We start from the raw sequence: 24487 nt of genomic DNA, 5'->3' as shown, positions 1-24487 counted from the left end.
GAAGTCAGGAAGCCTGAGCCCGGGCAGAGAATGCCGTTCCCTGCCCACGCAGACGTACAAGACTCCATTACGGCCGAGGTCTCTGTCTCGTGCCTCCGGCCTCACCTTGGGAAGAAGCAGAACTTCCGACAGGCACGACCAGTACTGGTGAGGAGGAAGGCCCAGACTCGAGCTGTAACCGTGGGTCAAGGGGGCAGGAGGTCCCTGGGGCTGCTTCCAGAGGGGAGGGGATGCCTGGTCACCACTCATGGCATACAGTTTGCAAAGGAGCAGTCCTGCCCCCCACTCCACCCTGGGGGGTTTCCGTGCACTGCCAGGAGTTGGAAATCCAGACAGCATGTCAACAGAAGGAAGAACCGCCGTGGCTGACTGGGCTCGGGAGAGCTGGGGGGTTGCTGATCACAAGCCCTGATGGCAACGATGGCAACTGCGGTGACGGTGATAGCCAGCTCCGTGCATGAACTCACTGAAGCCTCCCAGTAACTGTGGCCCGCATGCTACCCTTAGCCCCATTTTAGTGACGAGGAGACAGAAGCCCTAAGAGATTATCAAAGTTATCCAAGACTACCTAGCAGGTTAGCGGCAACACCACTAACTACCCTCTCACGCGCTACACTACCGTCCTCGCCCTTCAGCACACACACGGAGCTCTGCGGTTCTTAGGGGCTCTTGCCGACCCTGGCCACAGGCCAGGCTACACAGATCTGTGTAGTGGGCAAGGCAGGGAGGCGCTTTCACTTTGTGCAGGTGAGGGCTCCGGCTGGAGCGCCGGCCATACTGAGGACCCAGGATATCAGGGACGAGAAAGTGAGTCAGGCAGAGCCGGCCTGAAGACCCGGAGCTGGGCAGATGGACCGAGGCGGGACCTGTCCTCCACTCAAGGTTAAGGTGGAGGCCAAGTACGCTCTGGGGGTCCCCCACACTCTGGCTGTGGCATGGAGGGGCTGCAGGGCTGGTGTCAGCCTGAGTCAGGAGACTCGGGAAGGGGACCCAGGAAGCCAGTCCCCCGGACCCTTTAAAGAAGATCAACCTTGTGCAGTCGGATTAGAGTAAGTGACAGTTCACTGCTGCTGACTGTCCATACCTTTCTTCCCATCCTTTCTGAAATAAGTACCGAGGCTCTCTGTGGCACGTGCGGAGAGCCCTACGCCATGCGTGACCATCCAGGGCAAGGGGTCTCAAATGGAGGAGCTGGGGGAAGGGCCACGGAAATGCCTCACTGCATAGATGAGGAGACTGAGTCTGGGGAGGAGGCGTTCCTGCTCAGGGACATCCAGACTTTCCAAGGTGCGGCCTGGAGGAGGGCCAGCTCCCTGGCTCTCAGCCCAGACCCTCCAGCTCCGTTTCCCTCCAGGTATCTGCCGAGATGTCTCTGTGAACCTTTTCTGGCCTGCTCCTCTTTTCCTCCTCTTATTTTTAGGGTTGCCTTGTCATTCTGTTGCCATGGCAGCAGAACCCTTTGATTTGTCGACCCACAGCCCTGTCGGCTTATTGCCGTTCTCCCACCAAATAGCACCAGGCAGCGGGTTGATTTCTCTCCGACCCACCTCCGTCAGACACGGCGTGGTGGCCGAACAGTGTGCCAGGCGGTGGGCTGTCCTAAACTGTCCTTCAAGGGGCTGTTTTTTCCAGGACCCCCAGTGAGAGAGGAAAGTCTCTGCTTGGGGGCGAAGTGATCAAAGACCTTTGTGGTCTGTCCCCACCCACCACCCCCCAGTCGACCTTGGACACCTTCCCTTGCTCTGGACACTCTGGACGCTCTGAACATCTCAGGATTCTAGTCATAGCCCTTGCTCTGTGTCACGATTTCAGGCTTTTGCCTGTGCTGTTCCCCCTTCCAGTCTGTTCTCTGACAAGCAGATGAACTTCAGTTCCAGGCCCCTGGGTTATCTCTCCAGGGATGTGTCTCTGAGTTCTCTGGCTCCATCAGATTTAAGCCCCTGCTCCTCCCCACTCCTGAGCCTGGCTTCCCGACACTCCTCTGTCGGGACACTTAGCATGCTGTTCAGCTCTGCTGTGGGCCTCCCTGCCCCAGCCCTCACTGGACTGCCAGCTTCTCCGGGACAAAGCCATGTCCCAGAGACACCCCCCCCCCCACACACACACACACTGCCCAGCCAGCACCCTTGCCCACATCTTCCACTGGCGAGACAGAAGTAAGCACGGGAGCCACGGCCACTGTGCTCATGGCACCCACTGGCTAGTTGGGGGCAGCTAGTAAACACACAAATGACCAAGCAGGAGCACTTCAGATCACGTCGATTCTGTTAGCGGTTAGAAGTAAATAGGATGAAGAGTTGGCAAATAACGGGGAGGACCCGCGGAGGAGATTCTCCCAGCGAGAGTACGTGCAGGTGTCCAGAGAATGAAAACCTGGTTCTGTGGTCCTACTGGAGACATCCCAGCTCCACACCTTATTCATCTCCATGCAAACAGTATCTATAGGGCACTTGTTACATGCCAGACACTATTCTCAATGTACAATATGTATCATTTTTTAAATGTACACTTAATAGGCTTTGTTGCTTAGAGCAGTTTTTGGTTGACAGGAAAAAGCACAAAGAGTTCCCATATATACCCCACCCCACACCCCACAGTTTCTTCTATTATTAGCATCTCGCTCTGTGGAGTGTATTTGTTAAAATTGCTGAACCAATATTGATTCATTATTATTTACTAAAATCTGTAATTTATGGTTAGGTGGGGTTCACTCTTTGTGTTGCATGTTCCATAGGTTTTGCCAAATGCAAAAGTCATGCATCTGCCATTACAGGTCATACAGAAGGGTTTCAGCCAGTAGTCTGCCAGCCCCGGCAACCACTGATCTTTCTGTTGTCACCATAGTTTTGCCTTTTCCAGAATATCATGTTGTTGGAATCATATGGTAGATAGCCCTTTCAGACGGGTGTCTTCAACTTAGCAACACAAATTTAAGGTTCCTCCATGTCTTTTCATGGCATGATCACTCATTGCTTTATTACTGAATCATATTCCTTTGTATGGATGTACCACAACTTATTTGCCCATCAGAGGACATCTCGGTTGCTTCCAAGTTTTGGCAATCATGAATAAAGCTGCTATAAGCATTTTTGTGTAGGGTTTTGTGTGGACATAAGTTTTCAGGTCATTTGGGTAAACACCTAAGAGCATGATCTCTGGTTCATATGCGAAATCTATGTGTAGCTTTGTAAGAAACTGCCAAACTATCTTGCAAAATGGCTGGACCGTTTTGCATTCCCATCAGCAATGGATGAGAATTTCTGTTTCTCTACATCCTCCTCAACATTTGGTGTTGTCAGTGTTTTGGATTTTAGCTGCTCTGTAGGTACGAAGTGATATCACATTTTTATTTTTATTCACATTTCCTTAATGATGTGTTATGTGGCACATCTTTTCATGTACTTATTTGCCACCTGCATATCTTCTTTAGCGAAGTGTCTGTTTAGGTCTTTTACTCACTTTTTAATGAGATTGTCTTCTTATTGTTGAGTTTTAAAAATTTTTTGTATATTTTGGATGCCCGTCTTTTATCAGATATGCTTTGTGAATCTTTGCTCTCAGTCTGTATCTTGCTTTTTCATTCTTTTAACAGGGTGTTTTGCAAAACACAAATTGTTTACTTTAATTAAGTCCAACCTATATTTTTTCTTCCATTGAGCGTGTTTTCAGTATTGCATCTAAATACTCATTGCCAAGCTCAAGGTCACCTAGATTTTCTCCTGTTATGTTTCAGAAGTTTTATGGCTTTGCATTTTACATTCAGGTCTAAGGTCCATTTTGAGTTAACTTTAGTGAAAAGATACAAGGTCATTTTCTAGATTCATTTTTATGCGTGTGAATGTCTCGTTTTTCTAGCACCATTTATCAAAAATACTATTCTTTCTCCATTGCCTTTGTGTCTTTGTCGTAGATCAGTTGACTATATTTGTATGGGTCTATTTCTGGACTCTCTATTCTATTCCATTCATCTATTTGTCTGTTCTTTTGCCAATACCACATTGTTCTGATTACTATAGGTTTATAGTAAGTCTGGAAGTCAAATAGTGTCTGCTTTCCAACTTTATTCTTCTTCAATATTGTATCGGCTATTCTGGGTCTTTTGCTTCTCCACATAAACTTTAGAATCAGGTTGTTAATATCCACAAAGTGCCTTGCTGGGATTTTGTTTGGGATTGTGTTGAATCTGTAGACCAATTTGAAAAGGATGGATATCTTAACAATATTGAATCTTCCTATCCATGAATATGGAACATCTCCCCATTTGTTTAGGTCTTCTCTGATTTCTTTTATCAGAGTTTTATTGATTTCCTCTCATAGATTTTATACATATTTTGCTAGATTTATACCTAAGTATTTTACTTTGTTTTTAGTAAAAATGCAAATGGTGTTGTATCTTTAATTTCAAATTCCACTTGCTCATACCTGGCATATTGGAAAGCAGTTGACTTTTGTATACTAACCTGTATCCTACAACCTTGCTGTATAATTGTTTATACAATTATACAATCCAAGCTAGTTTGTTGACTCTTTGGAACTTTCTACCTAAACAATCATGTCAGCTGCAAACAAACCATTTTATTTCTTCCTTCCCATCTGTATACTTTTTATTTCTTTTTTTGTCTAATATTTGTATGAGCGAGGGCTCCAGGTACAACACTGAATAGGAATGGTGAAGAGACGTTCCAACCTTATTCCTAGAGGGAAAGCACCTAGTTTCTCACTATATTAATGATGTTAGTATATTATTTTTTTCTTCTTAAAGAGAGTGTACATGTGTCTCTGTATGTGTGTGTGAGAGAGATATTTTGAAATAGTTCTGCTGGCCAAAGCCAAGAGTGCCTTTGGGGAGGTGACAGGAAAGACAAATGAAGATGTGGTCAGAGCCTGATCGTTAGGGACATTATGTGCTAAACAGAGGAGTTTAAACTTCAAAATTAAAGACATTCAATCAGGGAAGTGGCATGATCAGGTTTGCCCTGGCTGCAGGGTGAGAACAGATGGAGGGGTGAGGCTGGAGGCCCAGAGATGGCTCAGAGATGGTTTTTGCTATAATCTAGGCAGGAGCTGATGGTGACCTAACGCAGGGCAGTTGCAGTGGGAACAGGGAGAAGTGGGTGGCTTTGAGAGAGATTAAGGAAGCAGATATGACAAGCCTTGATGATTGATTGACTCTAACGGGTGGGACAGGGAACCAGCAAGGGCAATGCCCGGATCTCTGGGTGGTGGATGGCGGACCTGTTCACTGAGGCATGGTGCAGAGTAAGGAGCAGGTTCGGGAGGGAATGTGAGGGTCTCACTTCTGGGCAGAGGGGCTCAAAAGATGGAACACGGAGTCATGGGGCATACAGGAGTAGTTTGTCCAGTAGACTGAGATGGGGGTGGGGGGCAATTAACACATCGAGGATGGGAGCCGTGGGAGTGAGAGTAGTCATCCAAGGAGTGGGTGCGGTAAGAAGTGAAGATGTCCTGACTAGAGCCTGAGCACCCACAAAGCCCTGATGGGACAGAAGCCTGGGGAGGGAATTTCGAGGTAGTGGTCAGGAAGGAAGGGAGTAGCCAGGAGGGAGAGCTGCCTATGCACAGGGGGCATTTGAAGGAGGGAGAGCTCCCTGAGACAAATGCCACAGACCAAGGCGAGGAATGACAGGTTCCCCCCCTGACTTGGCCCCAGGCTTAGTGCTCCCACATTGCATCTCAGCCCTCCCTTCCTCTGCTTTACAGCATCTGATGGGAAGATTGGCCATTTCTGCATTTCAGATAGAGCAGGTGTGGGTAAATCTGCCAAGTATGCTAAAAGGGGTTTTTTAACTATGATGTGTATTCTCAAGAAATAGGGGAAAGACTCGTTTTTGAATACTACTTTACTAGTGGTGATGGTGAGTAGGTGTAATATACATGGGTCTGGAGATCAGGGAGATGTGTAAGTCTGAGATGGGAACGTGGATGTGGTCAACATATGAATGGCATTGAAAACCTTGGATGAGAGCTCCGAGACAGTGCTGGGATGGGGGGTGGGGCATATAGATGGAAAAGAGAAGGGGACCAAGGACAGACCCTCAATTGCTCCAGGCTTTGGACATCAGGAAGGTAGGAGAGAAACAGCAAAGGACCTAGAAGGAGAAGCCACCAAGATAGGAAGAAAATCAGATGAGTCTGGTGTCTAGGATACCGAGTGAAGAAAGTGTTTCAAGAGGAAGTTTTGATCAAGTATGTCAAAGGCTGCTTTTAGATCAAGTAAGATGAAAACCAAGAATTGACCCTATGTGTATTCATACACACACCCCCATAGGGGATTTTTTTCTTTTAAGGAAAATAATTTAAGATAGTTTACCCCTTAAAGCAGGATATACTAATGGTGTGAAGATTGTCTGTACATCTAGTGGAAAGGTTGTTTGTCTTTTCCCCAAACCTGCCTTCTACACCAGGCCACCTCTTACCCTTCCGCTTGACCACTCTGAAATGATTTTGAAGAGAAGAGAAAATGGCGGACAGCACTAGAGGTCGCTGAGCGTTGAACACCCCACAGAGCCTCAGGGCAGCCACTGAGGCAGCATCCTGAGAGCACCTGCCCTCCCTAAACACGTCCCCCATCTGCTCCCAGGCAGGTTGCAACAAGAAACGGAATCACGTGTAGTCCAGTCACCCATGGGAGCCATGTGTGTGGCGTTTATTTATGGAAATAGTGAAAGGCTATCTCCACAGGCTGCAAGCAGCCTGCTTCGAGAATTCCCAGCACCTGGGTTCTGTGTCTTTCTGGCCTTTTGGGCAGTAATCAAGGTAAGGGTAGTCTGGAACAGAGGGGTATTTCAAACTTCCCTCCACGTTCCATGCTTTTACCATCCTTTTTGCGGAAGCAAACCAGGGCTTTCAAAGTCATAGACTACACTTGGCTTTGAAACTGGTGGCTTATTCCAGTATGTTTCTATGGCAACGGATATTGGAAGAGGCAAATACATAGAGTTTTAAATAATTTTAACTCTTATCTTCTACCTCCCTCCACAGTTGCTCTGCAAAAAAATTAAAAAAAAAAAATCCAATCACAGAGCACATACTTTCTGAAAACATCTGGTATCCTTATAAAGCTTGTCCAAGTTCCATCTCACTCTATTCATTTTGAAATAAAGAGATACCAGAACGGCCAGGGTGAGGGTAGTGCTAAGAATCGGGGTCCACTCTGCTCTGTGGGCTGCTCACAGATGGCCTGGTGGTCCAGAGCTTCTATGCAAAAGGTCACGTTCCAAGTGATATGTCATCAGTGTCAGCCCTGGACAGTAGGACAGGTTTTTATCATCCCTAGTCATCCACGGGGTCCTGGATGGCGGGGCTGAGGCCCCGGCCAGATGCAGACCAACTCCAGGCAGGGGAGTGGGACACCCCACAAGGACCTCTGGCAGAGTCTGCTAGCTGAAGTCTGCCCCAATTGGCCTGACTACTCCCCGGAGACAGCTAGAGCCTCTGAGCTTCTGGCCAAGTCATTCTCCTGGTTCAAGTCCTCCCATCAGCTAGAGGACGAAGCCCACACTCCTTAGCGGGCCAGGAGGTACTCAATGTTCTGACTGCACTTGCCTCCCTGTCTGTGACCCCCTCCTCACTCCTTGAGCTCAACTACCCCGAATGATCGGCATTCCTCCACCCCCTCACGCTCTCTCTTCCCCCACACCTTTGTACGTGCTGTCCTCTCTACCCAGAGCATGCTCCTGACCGCCCCAAAACGCCATCTTCATGAAAAAGTTTCCTATTTGACCTTCAAGAGGCAGCTCGAAAGCATGTTCTCCAGGATCCTTTGGGACACACAGACCGCCTTGGGTGCGTGTGCCTAGACCCCTTCCCCTCTTTGCCCTCTCATTCCAGTCACAACACTGGTAACTGACTGTCTGGGCACCTGGCCCCCCAGGTCTCTGACCTCCTCAGAGGGCAAGGCCATCTCTGTGTCCCCAGCACCCACTCACTGGCAGGGCCTGGCTCAGAGTAAGTACTCGGTAAATATTTATTGAATAAATTGTTTCCTCCACCTGGAACTCTCTCCCCATGCCTCCATATGTCCAAATTCAACCCATCTGTCTGGGCCCATTAAGCCGGCTTCTCCGAGAAATGTCTTTGCCGAGTTGCAATTTAATTTAATACTACACCCTCACCTTTTATCCTGGGCCTGCTTATGGGGCTAAAGCTGCCAATTGAAGAATGATTCAGCATCTTTTCTAAGGGACTGTTGTTCAGTTTGTAACTTAGTGCCCCTGAGATGAATATCCACAGCCTAGATCCTCATGGAATTTACCGCCGGGAAATGGGCTGTGCTCTCCCCGTGAACGTGTATCTACTTCCTTCCTTCGATCAGGCAGTTGTAAGTGAATAAGCCGCTCCGGTTTTCTTTTTAACCTTGGCTGCCAGAAAGTAGGAGCCAGATTCAACACTCCGGCGGCAATAACCATCTTATCTCGGGTTCCTGGAGGATTATCTCGCTTTCTGATCGTGTGTCTTTATTTTTTTTTTTTTTTTTTTTTAAAGATTTTATTTATTTATTTGTCAGAGAGAGTGAGCACAGGCAGAGAGAGAGGCAGGCAGAGGCAGAGGGAGAAGCAGGCTCCCTGCTGAGCAAGGAGCCCGATGCGGGACTCGATCCCAGGACGCTGGGATCATGACCTGAGCCGAAGGCAGCCGCTTAACCAACTGAGCCACCCAGGCGTCCCGTGTGTCTTTATTTTTAACTGTCCTGTTGTGTTTGGGCTTTTATTGTGTGCTGCCTCAGGCCCTTTGGGAGAGCAGACAAGGTGTAAATTCCATATTAAGTTATTAAAATGAGAATGCCGGGCAAGATTTAATTGGAATAATATGCGAGAGAGACATTTAAGGATGTCCACAGATACTCGCCTTCTGGCGCAGGTCCCGGCTCGGCCCCGGCTGCAGTCAGCATTGTGGGCCCCATGTGTGGACAGACGGGCTCTGCCGGCCGCCGCCACATTTCTAGAACATCTTGTATCATCAGAAGGCATCTTAGATGTGTGAGAGATTAGTTTCTTTCGTCTTCCTTGTTGGCTTCCCTTTTGCCTTGGGGAAGGACAGCCCTGAGGCTAGAAATTCTCTGGTCCTTCCCCGACCAGGCGCTGCTCTCCGGGGGGCGGGGGGAGGGGGGATCTGTTTACTAGAAATTCTCAAGTACCTGGAGCAGAATGGCTAGAAAATTCTCTGGGATACTGTTGTCTTCTGACCACTGTGTGTCTTGGTAAAACCATTCCAGGTCTTGAGCAAAAGGAGCCTTTCGATTTTGATGATTTTTTCCCCAACCCCACACATCCGTGTTGGCAGAAACATCGACTGTGGTGCCCACAGAGACCTTCCCTCTTTTTAGTGGGGAAAATTCCAAACAGCTTACTCTTCGTAAACTATGTGTCATTGGGGTGTTCCCTCAGCATTTATAGGATAGGGGTAGGGGGCGCTGTCTGCCATGCTCAGCCTCCCTTAAGGACTCCAAGGCCGGGTGGGCAAGATTAGCTACACCCAGAGACACACGCACGGGGAGTTGTCGTCGACGGCATCTTCTCTCTGACACAGGCCCCCAGATTCTCCGTTTGAAGTTTAAGTGACAGTGCTGAGAGACTGGGCTTCCTTTTCTAAAGTAGGAGCCAGGATTGAATTTGGATTTAATGTGCCTCAGAGGATGAAAAAGTAAGAGAGAACCTGTATCAGGGTGTGCGAGGTTTTGCTGTGGTAGGAGAAAAAAGAACAGAAAACTCTGGACTGGAAATAGTAAGTGCTTGTCCATCAAGGACTAACTCCAGCTTCTCCCATAGTGTCCGAACTCCAGGACGCAGCTGGTGGGGCCGTTTCTGTGGCAAAGGGAAAGCGTACACGGTAAAGCGTGCCCTTACTTTTAAAGCTCCCACTCCCACAGCATCGCATGTCATTTCCACGCATGTTTTAGTGGGAAGAACATGTTAACAGCGAATGCCTGAGTTCAGTGGGGCAGGGAAGAGCAGTCCTGCTATGTGCCCAGGGGAGGGAGAACCAGGTGCTGATGTACAGGGTTCTCTATAGATAGTACGGTGACAGTAGCACGTTCTATATGCATGAGTCTAGCACATTCCATCCAACTTCCTATCGCTGTCACAAATACTGCCCTGTCCTAGAATGTGAGCTCTGCAAGGACGTGGCAGGAGGAAATGTTGTCTTTTATTCGCTGCCAGATCCCCAGCACCTGGAAAAGCACCTGGCACATAGTACCCAATAAATAATAGTAATTAAATAATTAAATGAACTCAGCCTTAGAGCAACCATATTAGGACGTCAGTGGGATATTCTCTGAAGGGTTTTGTACTAATCCTGCAAACTCTAGTACCAAACCCTTTCCTAACCCATCACTCTGTCCACCTCCACTGAACCACCAAATTCCAAAGCACCGTCATGCTCAGTATCTGGCTTCCCAGAAGGGGGCGCTATGAGGCAAAGCCACCATGGACACCGTGCCCAAGAGATGGGATTAAGTGAAGAACCCTAAAGGTGGAAGGCACCGTGTTGTTTATTCTTCTTATCCCAAGTTTCTAAGCGGGCTCCCTGCTCCCACTCATTGTTACTTGCAAGCCATTCTCCACACAGCAGAGAGAATCATTTTTGATGGTTTATTTTGAAATGTAATTCAGATGCCATAAAATTCGGTTTTAAAATGTATTCCACAGGGACTTTTCATACATTCAGAAGACTGGGCGGACATCCCCACTCTCTAATTCCAGAACTATTTCATCATCCCCAGAATAAACCCCTCTCCTTTGGCCCATCACCCCAGAGTTCCCATTCCCTCCAGCCCCTGGCAACCAGGAATCTGCTTTACATTTCATGGATTTGCCTGGTCTGGACACGTCCCATCAGTGGGATGGTACAACATGCATCCTTTGGAGTCTGGCTCCTTTCACTTGGCATAAAGTTGTTTAGGTTTCTCCATGTTGTAACATGGATCCACGCTCACTCCTTTTATGGCTGAATACCGTTCCCTTATATGGATATACCACATTTACTTGTCCATTCATCAGTTAATGGATATTTGAGTTCTTCCCACATTTTGGCTATTAGAAATAATGCTGAGCATTCATTACAGGGTTTTTTTTTTTAGATTTTATTTATTTATTTGAGAAAAAGAGAGAGAGCAAGAGAGGGGAGAAGGTCAGAGGGAGAAGCAGACTCCCTGCGGAACTGGGAACCCGATGTGGGACTTGATCCCAGGATTCCAGGATCATGACCTGAGCCGAAGGCAGTTGCTTAACCAACTGAGCCACCTAGGTGCCCCCATATACAGATTTTTGCATAAACATGTTTTCAGTTCTCTTGGATACACACATACACACACACATACACAGTAGAATTGCTGGGTCATATAAAATGCTGCTTAACGTTTTTAGGAACACAGTGGCTGCACCATTTTACATTCCCTGCAGTGTATGAGGGTTTCATTTTCTCCACATTATTGCCAAAAATTGTATTCATCTGCCCCTTGGGTATAACTATCCTGTTGGGTATGAAGGGATATCTCATTGGGGTTTTGAAGAGAATTATTACCAAATAACTAATCATGGTGAGCATCTTTTCATGCGCATGTTGGCCATTTGCATGTCTTCTTTGGAGAAATAACTCTTCAAGTCCTTTACCCATTTTTGATGATTTGTCTTCTCGTTGTTGATTTGTAGGAGTTCTTTATGTATTCTGGATATTACTAGATCCTTATCAGGTATATGATTTGGGAATATTTTCTCCCATTCTGTGGGCTGTCATTTCACTTTCTCAGTGCTGTCCTGTGACATGCAAAACTTTTAAAAATTTTGATGACATTCAGTTTATTTATTTCTTCTTTGGTTGTTTTGTACTTTAGATATCGTAACTCAGAAACCATTGCCTGATCTGGGGTCATGAAGATTTATTACATTCACTTTTTTTCTAAGAGTTTTATAGTATTTGTTTTACATTTAGGCATTCTGTCAAGGTGTTGTTGTTTTTCATTCTATGTTTTGAGTTAACTTTTTATACTGTGTGAGGTAATGGTACAAATTTTTTCTTTTGCATGAAGATACCTAGTTGTCCAAAGACAATTTGTTGAAAAGGATATTCTTTCCCCCATTGAATAGTCTGCTAACCCCTATACAAAATCAATTCACCATGGATGTATGGGTTATTTCTGGGTTCTCAATTTTATTCCATCAATCTACATGTCTGTCCTTACACCAATACCACACTGTCTTGCTTATTGTCACTTATGGTAAGCTTTGAAATTGGGAAGCGTAAGTCCTGCGACTTCATTATTCTCTTTCAAGACTGTTTTGGCTATTCAGGGTCCCTTGATTCCATTAGAATTATAGGATCAGTTTTTGTTTGCAAAAGAGACCACTAAGATTTTCATAAGAGTTGCATTGAATTTATAGATAGATTTGGGAAGTATTGACACGTTAGCTAATTAACAAGCCACACGTGGCCCCCAACATTCTGTCTCACCTCATCCTGCTTTTCCAGCACATTATTTATCCCTCACTATTTCCTCCACTAGAATGTGAGCTCCACGAAATCAGGCCCTTGCCTGTCTTGCTCAGGCCTCTACCCCAAAGCCTAGCATAGGGCCTGGCAGGTACACAGTAGATGCTTAATAAATGTTGGTTAAATGGGAACATGAATGATGAGGAAAGGAATGCATGCACGAATGAATGAATGAATGAATGGGCATGCCCCCCTGACATGCCTCTTTTCAGCTTTGCAATCTCTTGACCAGGTGATGTGGTTGCTCAGCTCCTGGCTTAAATTATTGGGTAAATAAGTTGATACTGACAAGAAAAATAAGTACTATTTTAAAGGTGGGGGAGGAAGATCTTTCAATCGTCTTAAAGATAGGCTATATTTGTGGTTCTCTATCCTAGCTGCATCGCCCAGAAAAGATCTTTTTTTAAAATACTGGTGCTCAGGGCACACTCCCCAGAAAATCAGAATTGCCAAAGGTCCTGGGATTTTTTTTTTTTTTTTAAGTTGTCCCAGGTTCTATTGTGTAGCCAGGCTTGAAACCTTCCGGACTAGCCCCTCACCAGTCTCTAGGAAGGGTCCAGGATGGCCCTGTGAATGCCAGGGTTAGATACAACCTCAGGACAATACAGTTAAGGCTAAAAAGGAAAGAGAAGAAAAACCTGAATCCAGAAGACCTAAGGTCCAGCTGGTCCCCTCCCAAGCCCCACTGTGCCCCCCCAGCCACAGGATGCGACGGTGACAAAGGACAGGCAGACTCAGAGCACCACCTGGGAAGGCGCACATCTGTGAACCCCACAGCTGAATGAGCTCCTCCAGTCTCATGATTTTCTGAAAATCCTTCATCATCATGCAAATAATTCTTTCCCCCATGGAAGAGAGAGAGCAAGGAATAGGAAGAAGGAAAAGCTGCAAGATTTCTATTTTTGCCATATTTTTCACTGCAGTTGAGAGGCAGGTGAAGAATTTCCAGACCAAAACTTTAGGCAGGTTAAAAAAAAAAAAAAATGTGCCTTGTAGTCACAGAGAGCCACCAACCACAGAAACCAACAGGAAGGCGAGGGCCAAGGGGACCCCAGTGTCTGGGCAGCTCGGCACTCACAGCGGCTCTGAAATGGACCCATCGGCCACTTGGTGGGTGTTTGTTATTTTTGGCCTTTGTTGGGCCTGAAGTTTCTCTCTAAAGCAACAGTGGATTAAACTTCACGTGCTGAGTCATTTTGACCTTGACACAGGCTGGAACACTTCCTGTGACCCCAGCATGCTCAGTGCAGTTCGGAGGATGCTGACACAGACGGTGAGCCCCTCCCAAGAGCTCGAGGGGAGCAACATAATCTCAGCTCCTGCCTCATTCTCAGCGCCCAGCCCACACACTGTCCTGCCCTTCTGTGGACGGGGGCCCTGACCCCAGGTCTGTCCCACTTGGGCACAGGCACTCGCAATTGGCAAACACATACTGTAATGACAACAGGGCCTCACATCTCCATGGCATGGCACAGCTCACAACACAGCTGGACATCCCCATTTTAGAGATGAGGAAACCAAGGCTGGAGAGGTAAACTGAGCAGCCCCAGATGACATTGCCACACACTGGACCTGTCCATAGCCAGGGCCGTGTGGTGTCAGGGGGCATGGGATCTCTTCTGCTAAAATGGGCCTGTTGTTTTCTGGATCTTCCTGCCTTCCCCCCCCACCACCACCCCCACCTGCCGCCACCAGCATCAATCCTGTATTTTACTTATTTTATTTTAAAGGAATATTTTCTTCATTGATGGTTTTGAAATTATTAGCATCCATTGTGCATGGTGTTCTCTTATAAATGTTTAAATCTCTCTTATACCTGTAAATTGTTTCATGAGCGTGGAGCACTTGTGAGCAGATGTTCAAACCCAGCAAACTGAGATCTGAGAGCGTTGTCTCCCAGTCCGCCTTTATGCAGGATTCCGACTAAGCTGTGTTGTCTTGGTAATCACAAGTGCAAAAACAGTAACACCAGCAACTTGTGGCGAGTGCAGACTATGTGCTAGGCACTGTTTCAGATGCTTTACTTTGCCAGCCCATTTAATCCTCACACCAAGCCCAGGCAGCTCTCACCATTATATTCCAATGAGAAAACTGAGGCACAGAGGGGTTAAGTGATTAGCCCAGCATCACACAGCAGGTAAGTATATAGCGTATGGCCCATAATGGTTAAACAGATGGACTCTGGAATTAGGCTTAGCTTCAAAACCCGGCTAAGCCCCATAGTGTGTGAGGTTAGGGAAGTGCACTGGGTGAAATTGTGACCCCACAAAGATATATCAACATCCCCGCTCCCAGAATCTATGAATGTAACCTTATTTAGAAAAAGCGTCTTTGCAGATGTAATTAAAGATCTTAAGATACAGTCAGCCAGGATTACCTAGGTTGTCCCTAAATCTAGTGGCAAGTGTCATTATAAGAAATAAAAGACGACAGACACAGACAGAGGGGAGAAGGCCATGGGGAGGGGGAAGCAAAGATGGGGGCAATGTGGTCACGAGCCAGGGAACTGCAGCCACCAGAAGCTAGAAGCCACACAGCATTCTCCCCCAGAAACTTCAGAGGGGGTGAGCCCTGCCAACACCTTGTTTTCAGACTTCTGGCTTCCAGAATGATACAAGAATAAATCTCTATTGTTTTAAGACACCCGGTTTATGGAAATGTATTACAGCAACCCTGGGACACATACATATCGCAAGTGACAACTTCCGAGGGCCAGTTTCTTCATCCATGGTGGGTCTCAATATTAATAGGTCCGACCGCCTAGGGCTTTGGGGAGGACTAGAAGGCCTTACCCCATGCCCAGCATATCAAGAGTAGTCGGTGAAGGTTAGCGACTGAACAGAGCAATATTGATGACCTGGCCTTTGGCCACCCTGCCCCGAGCCCTCTAAAAACTAGTTCCGCATCTTGCCATTTTCCTGCATCTGACTCCTTGTCACTGGGCCCCAGAGCCCAGACCAGCATGTTCCTGGCTCAGGAACCTCAGAGGAATTAACTCTGACTCCCCAACCCAGACTGCGGGGCCCCCTCCTTGGAGCCATTCATCCCCGAGCTGCCGGAGCAAGACAATGGACGTTCACACATGACGTTTGAATATTTCACCCAAGAAGTCATTTTCTTACATGAGTCAGACACAGAGGCTCAGAGAATTAAATCAGGAAGGTAACTCTGGGCCAGAGTGATTTCTGCCAACGGGTGTGGAGGATCTTCCTGTGTCCGCTTGGCACTTTCTTTCTTTCTTTTTTTTTTTTTTTTTTTTTTAAGATTTTATTTATTTACTTGAGAGAGAGACAGAGAGAGAGCGTGAGAGGGGAGAAGTTCAGGGGGAGAAGCAGACTCCCCGTGGAGCTGGGAGCCCGATGCGGGACTCGATCCTGGGACTCCAGGATCATGACCTGAGCCGAAGGCAGTCGCTTAACCAACTGAGCCACCCAGGTGCCCCTTGGCACTTTCTTTCTTATCTGTGTCTTACAGCAGACGGGAAGCCGGCTGACGAGAGATTGCATGTTCATACCAATTATTAAAAATATATGGCAGCCTTCTGGAAATGCATTCACATGCCAAAGAGATAGAATGCATGCACAAACCAGGCTCCTGCACTGTGGGTTTGGGGGAATGATGAGGTAGCCATGGATGCTACAAGCCAAGGTTCTGATCCATATTCTGCCATCTCCTAGCTGTGTGACCTTGGGTGAGAGACTCACCCTCTCTGAGCCCCGGTGCCTACTAGGAAAACTCTGTGCCTCCTTCATAGGTTTACCAGGAACATTCACTGGTGTAACATGTTCAAGGGCCTAACACTGAACCTGACCCATGAAAGGAATTTGATCATTGTGACTTTTGTTCTCACTCCTGACTCTGCACTTCCTGACCCCATAAGGAAATGAACCGCAGCTCCGCTGCTGGCCTCCCAGGGAGGTCCTGAGGAGTAGTGCTTCGTGGTAGCTTAATACCTTTAAGCGCACTTCTCTCAAAGTGCACTCGCTTACTCCTTACCGTCCCCCTGAGCAGAGAGAGACCTGCTCCCATTTTGCAGGTGGACACCCGGAGATCCACATTCGGGTGACAGGCTCTGGACCGTACAGGCAGCAGGTGGGGCTCAGGAGCATGAAGCCAGGCCTGCTGCTCCCCAAATCCAAGCTCTCCCTCCATGCTCCATGCTGTTCTCACATGAGACCACAGACGGGCAACTTGACTTCAGAAGTAGCAGAGCTCCACCCCAGGGTAAGGCCTGTCTCCAGCATTGATCTGTCATTGGGCATCCTAATGGCTCTCTCGTCCTCACTTCCCCCTTCTGGGCATGAACCAGTTGGGTCAGTCTCATCTGGCCCACTGCGTGGTCGTCTGTGAACTTCTGCATGTGTGTTCGAAATGCACCCTTGTGTGCATATTCCCCCCTGCCCTGGCCCTTCTCACACACCCCCACCCCGTGCCCGCCCATATGCCCTCACTCCCGCATCAGGTAGGCTCGCAGCACAGCCTGCCCTCCGTTGCGAGAAGCCCTGCGACAGTCAGCGGGGCCAGGAGGCGCAGAGATTTGTTGATATATCTTTGCCATTCATTCCTTTGCCACAACCTCATTTACTGGGCCCCACTGCGTGCCAGGCCGGGGCCATAACAATGGCAGAGGCACAGCCTCTGCTCTCAGGACTGGCCCCGTCCCTGTCCCCCAGAGGGACAGAAATATTCAGGGACAATGTCAGGGAGAGCAGGCAAGGATAGGTGGGAATGCTGGAACAGCTCAGCCCCCAGCCCTCCAGGATCAGAAAGGACAGGGCTAATCATCCTGCCTTGAGACCTACTTCCCCCCAAAAGGGAGAGAGAGGACATTTCCCCCTGAGTCTTGAAAGAGCAAGTGGGACTTGGATGGTTAAAGAAAATGGGAGCTGTGTGAAATGGTCTGGTCTTAATTTCCTCAAAAAATTAAACAGTTACCATGTGACCCAGCAAATCCACCCCTAGGTATACACTCAAGAGAGATGAAAATATGTGCACTAATAATACCAAAAAAAAAAAAAAAAGTGGAAACAACCCAAACATCCATCAACCTATGAATGGATACACAAAATGTGGTCTACCCAGGCAATAGAGTATTATTTGGCCATAAAGAGGAGCAAAGTTCAAATACACATGAGAACATGGGTGAACCTCGAAAGCATTATGATCAGTGAGAGAAGCCAGACGCTACAAGGCCACATAGTCTATGATTCTGTTCCTATAAAGTGTCCAGAAGAAGCAAATCCACAGAGACAGGAAGTAAATTAGGGGCTGGGAGAGGGCCATAGGGAGTAAATGCTTATGGGGTTTCTTTTTGGAGTGATGAATAGAAAATTGGATAGTAGTAATTGTTGACCAATATTGTAAATATACTAAAAACCACTGTTTATACACTTGAAAATGGTTAATTCATTATGTGGATTTTATCTCAGTTTTTTAAAAAGACAGGTAAAGGGAGACGGGCGCCCTCCGGGTGGAGAGCCTTCCAAAGCGAGGGCAGGAAGAGTGGGAAGTGCTTTTGGGGAACAGCAAGTTTCCGACCTAACTGGAGCATAATGTATTGTACTTTTCTATTATTGTTTCATGGCTTTAGAAGACTCGGTGATTGTCAGCCCTAATCCCTACAGTGGCCATTAGGATATTTTCAGTTGCAAGGAACTTAAGTCAGAGTGCACAGTAGAGACCACCTAGGCATCTTGGAAAGGTCTAGTGGTAATGTGGACTTCAGGCACAGTTTGATCAGGGATCCATTACATTTTTCTGTGATTCTTCTGTCCCTGCCTTCTTTCTCGTATGAAATACATCATCACACTAGCTTCCCACATGTCATGAAGATCTGAAAAGAAAGATGCATTTCATCTAGAAAGAGCTTAAAAATTTTGGGCAAAATAGAATTTTAGCTGAGATTTAAATAATGAGCAAAACCTCAAAGAGTAGATATTCAAGGCAATGGCATTCCTGGTAGATGAAAATCCTTGAGCGGGAAAGTGTAGGCTATCTCTGGCAAAGAGTTCAAGAATCAGTTGCATCTGGTTGCTTTTTAGTTGAAAGTAGGTACAGGGCTGGAGGCAGCTTGGACTTTAACCCAGGAGGCATTTGGGAGGGATTAAAGGAATTTTGTCAGTGAACCAACATGATGAGCTCTTTATCCAAGTTCATGCTAGTTGTGAGATTATATGATGGCATCATTATGACTTTTCTTAGGTGTGATCGTTTTGTGATTGTGTAGGACAAGGTACGCATTTGTGCTGAAGTATCATGCAGTCTGAAATTTACTTTCAGTGGTCTGGAGGTGGAAATGAATGTGTATGTGTGTGTGTGTGTGTGTGTGTGTGTGTGTAGAGAGAGAGAGAGAAAGAAAGCAAGAGAGAAAGCTGTCATCTGGGAGTTTTTGGCGGGTAGCTTGTGGTGGGGAGGGAGTGGTGGATGGCTGTGTAACAGTTGTAACACCTGGCCCTGATGAGCACTTCCCTAGGGCCAGGCACTGCTCTAGGGGTTTCCCCATCAGTCCATTTAAACCTCAGTCCCATGTGTTACTATGTTTGCGCCCGTTTCACAGATGGAAACAATGAGGCTGAATCACTGCTGCAAGCTCCCATCATTTGTGAGTGGCAGAGTTGGGATGAGCACTTAGGCAGTCAGCCCCCAGGGCTGGCATCTTTAACTACCTGATATCAGTCTCCCATCCTAGACTGATGCACTTCCTTATATTCTCAGTGACTGGCTAGCGATGGATGATTGATCTGTTTATTTTGCCAGAGGGTCAACAGCAAATTTTGGCCTCAGCCTCATTGGTATTTTTGCGGTAAATCAAGACCTATTTATTAGTCATAAAATATTTTGGGGGTCCGTGGTAAGAAAGAAATGCAGAACTTAATTTCACTTCTCTGCTACACTGCTCATTCTTTTTTAATAATGCTCTCTTATCAGCCTCCTGGCAGCTTTTGCGTTTCCTGCGCATGTTAATTTCTTTATTATTAACGTTGGTATCTGTGGTTCGGCCCAGCATATCTTGGCGCTTTTTGTTTCCAACGGGCACCCATTTTGCCTTGTTCATTGGCATATGCGGGCCCAGTTCCTGTTTCTAAAAGGGATCCTTTGAGCCTCGGTAAACACATGGCTTTCAATTAGTCTTGCAATCCTCATTCCCATTCTCATCCCAGCCACGTCACCAATAGAGCGTTCTTCACATTCCCCCAAATACAGGCTGTCTTGTGTCAAGCTTCTGACATTGTCCCTCAACCACTGTCTTTTCTCCAGGTCATAGCCCAGAGAACCCCACAATGTAGCATATGACAAACAGTAAGACGTCCGGAGGTTGAACCCTGGGGTGGACAGAGACAGGGGTTTGTGAGATGAGCTTGAAGGTGATCCGGGACCAAATCCAGGAAGGACTTGAGTGTTCAGCTGAGAACTTCAGACTTTATCCTAAAAGCCACCATCCTCCCAAAGTATATAACATAGAATGCTAATCCCATTAGGTGTCCCAAAATAAAAGGGAATGGGGGATTTCATGGTCCAATCATTTAAGAAATCCCAGAAATTATGTATCTGCCTCTTGGAAATGTACAATAGGCTTTAGCATGTTAAAGGCTCTGGAAAGTCCTCCGGTTAAAAAGAAAAAAATGTTTAATTATGGGGCTCCTGGGGGCTCAGTCAGTTAAGTGTCCGACTCTTGATTTCAGCTCAGTTCATGATCTCAGGGTTGTGGGATGGGGCCCTGTGTCGGGCTTCAAGTTCAGTGTGGAGTCTGCTTAAGATTCCCTCCCTCTTTCTCTCCCCTTTTGCCCATCCCCCTGCATACATGCTGTCTCTCTCTCTCTAATAAACACATAAATAATCTTAATTAAAATTTTTAAGCATTTTAATATTTAATAATAAAAAATTAGTTAAATTTCCAAACCTTCTTTGGCCATGGAACCCTTTTCTCATGGAGCAGATTTACACTTACATATTCTGCAGAATATAATTTAGGAAGCGCTGCTGGTGGGGACAAGGAGTCTTTGTGGGTTTCGAGCAGGAGGGAGCGTGCTCAGACTCAATTTTAGAAAGGTGTGCCATGGGGGAGACTGGAGGCTGGAGGGAAGGAGGCCCCTGCGCGGTTCAAGCCAGACGAAATAAGGATCTAAAGCAAAGGTTTCAAATGTTTCGGTCTTTTCTTTCTCCTTTATTTCAAGCTGCATTGTTGTCTTAAAATTGGAAAATCAGTGTTGCTATAATAAATCATAGCACCAGGATTTTACTCAGGCATAAATTCTGAATGAGAAAAGCAGTCTGTGCAATCTTGCATCTTCAAAGGAAGCATTTAGCCCAACAGGGTGTTGGAACACAATAGCCATCTGCTTCTGCAAATCACCGGAGTTCATCAAGGCTTTCCAATCAGGGAGACCCAGATTCGTGTCCCAGGTCCACATCTTCGTGGCTCTGTGACCCGGGGCAAGGGCCTGCAATATGCTCCACGCCTCCCGTTTTGCCACACTGTAGAGAGGAGGAATAATAACCCTTTCCTCACTGGGCAGCTTCAAGGACTGCATGCGATGACACGTGCAAAGTCCATAGCACGGTGCCTGACGTGTGACAGCAGAAACTCGGATATCATCGCCCTTCTCTGATAGCGGGCATGGCTGAGCGGGGCGGCGCTAATGAAGAAGCCCTCAATCCCAGGAGCTAAATGCGTCAGGAGTCTGTTTCTCCCTCATTCACAGTCCACCTGTGTGTCCGCACCGTCTCCAGGGTAACCGTCTTCCCAGAGGCAGCTTATCGATCAGGGCCCCACCACCAGGCGGCAGGGTGGGTGCTCGCGGGTCCTGCAACAAGGGTTCTAGGCGCCAGCCCACGAAGGGCAGATGTCACTTGCCATGCATTGCACTGGCCACAGTGGGCCAGGTGACCCCCATTTACTGGTGAATGGGCTGAGAGCCACAGACCGGCACCTGGGGTGTTGGGGGAGCCCCTGTGGTCAGCCCACGCCACCTCTCTGAGCCTGTTTCCTCCTCTGCGGCCCCGAGCTCACACTTCTTGCCCTGCCCTTCGTGGGAGCATTAAAGGGGCACATGTTCCTCCTGTTAAGTACACGGAAAATGCTACATTAACGTGAGGGGCGATCGTGGGCTTGCTTTTCGCTGTGCCAAAGCCATGTCACTTTCTTTGGTTCACTGGAAAAGTGTACACCTTCCACCCTCCTTAGTGCTAGGCTCCTCTCAGTCCCCCACCGCACCCTGTCTCTAATTGCTCACTCCCTCCTCTCATTTGGGGCTTTAAAATTGTTTTTCAGTTAGATCGTGAAGGTCAGCTAGCTGTAGCCTTCAGTGGCTAAGTTCTGGAGCTGCACAGTCGGGCCACACTTCCTGCATGGAGAGAGACCCCGGAGTGTTGTGAGGGATGACAAGGGGGTCCATGGTGCATTTCTCCCGGACGGCAGAGAGAACTCTCGGGGGTTCTGCATCATGGGATCTGTGGTTTCTTAGATCCCTAAGGAGCACCGGATGGGTTGTGTGTATGCGTGTGCGTATGTGGCTGTTTCAAGCACTGATATTCCCTTAAACACAGATAATGACACTGTGGACTGCCAAGCTCCACAGTGTGCTTCAGTTGCCGAATAACCAAAGCAGGCTCAGGGGACAGCCCCAGGTGAATAGGGCTCTGGGTGTGGGGAGGGGACAACACTCTTGCGCTACTCAGATCCCCTGGGAAACTTGTGTTCTCATAAGGGACCCAGACCCTATGCAGACAGTGACAAGATGAAGGGTGGCCAGGACAGGAAGAGGGCCCAAACCTGTGCCGTGAAGAAGAGGTTGGCATCAAGCCAGCAAAGAGAGGTCTCAGGCAGCTACCACGGCTGGAGCCAAGGAAGGAGCCACGACCTGCAGGGCCCCAAAGGCAGAAGCCAGGACCACTGGAGGGGGGCGTTCTGGGGATGCAGATCTCAGTCTAGGATGGGCAAGAATATTCACGTTTTAAGGTGACCTATCTCGGGATGAACTGGGCTGCCTTCGGAGGTAGGGTCTCATGACCAGAGGTGTGCAAAGAAAGGCTGGAGGAAACCTTGGCAGAGATTACACAGAAGGCATGGAAGGGAATGAAAATGCTTGGGTCTCTTCGAGCTTAAAAGGTGTGTGAGTCCACAAACTAGAACAAGGTGATCTCAGAAGACTTTATACGTGTATCTATTAAGAGGAGAGAGAAGGAGAGAGAGCAGGCACTGGCAAGGCAGAAGGAAAGGGCTAGAAACGCGAGCCGGCTGTGGGGTGAAGAAGGGGGCATGCCCACTCGCCAGGGACCCCGAGCACCGCCAGCGGTGGCAGCACCACCAAATATGACATCCTATTTTGGAACTATCTTTGCAGCATTGCACTTTGGGGGCTCCCAACCCGCCTGCCTCCCTGAATGACAACAGGAAAATGAAACGGATGCATTGTTCTCACTTGCATTACCCTGCGGCGTGTGTGTCTCCGGGCTTTGTAGTCTTTTGTCTTCTGTGCTCTTGTGCTGCGCTCAGAGCAACCTGCAAAGCAGGTGACTCTGGCACTTCTCAGAGGAGAACCTGGCGCTCCAAAGGGGCACGTGACGGAGCTGGGGCAAGAACCCGCGTCAGGAGGCAAGGCCAGGGGCTGTCCGTCATCCCAGGGCACTGTGATGATGCCCTCCTGCCTCTCAGCCAAGGGCAAACAGGGAAGTCTGAGATACAGCGGCAACCGGGGAGGGAGCCCTTGAGGCTCCCCCAGGCAGCCTCTGTCCTTGCTCCTTGATGAGCTGGGACTCCCAGCACTAGGCAGGGTTCCAGGGAGAAGCTCAAACACGAGAAAGGGCCCTGGGCTAGGAGTCAGGATGCAAGTATGTGCCCTGGGGTGAGGTGCCGCCTGTTCCTGGGCTCGGTGTTCTCCATGCAAAATGGGAACGAAGCTGATGGCCCTACTACATTTTTAGGGGTTGTTAGGCAGATCAAATGACATTGAAAACCATAAAATTGAGCACACGTGCATAGCAGTGGTGGAATACTGTGTCCCTGATCCCACAGGCTCATGCTTGCTCCCACCGAGAGCAGCCTCAAACCCTAGTTCTGCCCCCTCCTCCCTGTTCATGCCAGGCTGGGCATGGACTTGGCAGCGGGCAGTGGCTGTGAACTATGGGCTGGGCTATGCAGCAGACCCCCTCGAGAGGGTGATGAGACACACAGCACCTGCAGGGCCAGGCCGGGGCTGAGCAGGGCCGGCTTTGGGGCCTAGATGTCTGGGCTGAGCAGGAGGGGTGCCAGAGGCCCCAGGGACTGGGGCTGGGCAGCTTAAACACGGCCCTCTGGGAGCTTTACTCAGTTCTGGGGCCACAGACCTCTCCCTAGGCCAGGAGCAATTACCCCCACGAAGAGGCCCTTTGGCTGAGGGGTGCTGGCCTAGAGGCAGGTGAGGGCGGATGGGCACTTCTGCAGGCAGGCCCAGGCCAGACCCGAAAGTGCAGGAGAAAGGGCTGCCTTTGGCCAACTCAGGGCCAGGACAAAGTCTAGCATAGGGCAGGGCCCCAGAGTGACGACAGAGGCAGCTCCTGGCCGGAGGCACCTGGCCACCCGTGTGCCCCAAGGCCAAGGACTGCCCCATCTTGGGACACTTGAAACCCGTTGCTAACACTCCATTGACCAGGGCACACTTTGGCGTAGTTCTGGATTTGCTTTTTTTAAAAAAAAAAAAAAAAGAGAGAGAGAGAGATTTCATTTATTTATTTGACAGAAAGAGACACAGCGAGAGAGGGAACACAAGCAGGGGGAGTGGGAGAGGGAGAAGCAGGCTTCCTGCAGAGCAGGGAGCCTGATGCGGAGCTCGACCCCAGGACCCTGGGATCATGACCTGAGCTGAAGGCAGACGCTTAACCCACTGAGCCACCCAGGTGCCCCTGAGTTTGTGCTTTAAAGCAAAGGTTTGGGAAGTTGGGCAGACCAGGGTGCAAGTCACAGCTGGAGGGGGAGGAATAGTCGAACGCAGTCTGTCCA

At 48.3% G+C, this 24487-nt stretch overlaps 1 protein-coding gene across 1 annotated transcript in view; it reads left to right on the top strand.

Moving 5' to 3' along the window:
- GABBR2 (gamma-aminobutyric acid type B receptor subunit 2) overlaps window positions 1–24487 on the top strand; it is a gene marked incomplete at its 5' end in the record, with an annotated part of 339283 nt that overhangs the window by 286801 nt on the left and 27995 nt on the right. The window lies entirely within an intron of this gene.

The sequence above is a fragment of the Martes martes genome, assembly GCF_963455335.1.
Source record: "Martes martes genome assembly, chromosome: 12".
NCBI classification, from domain to species: Eukaryota; Metazoa; Chordata; class Mammalia; order Carnivora; family Mustelidae; genus Martes; species Martes martes.
The sequence above is the reverse complement of the archived record's forward strand: the minus strand, read 5'-3'. Positions and strand labels throughout refer to the sequence as shown.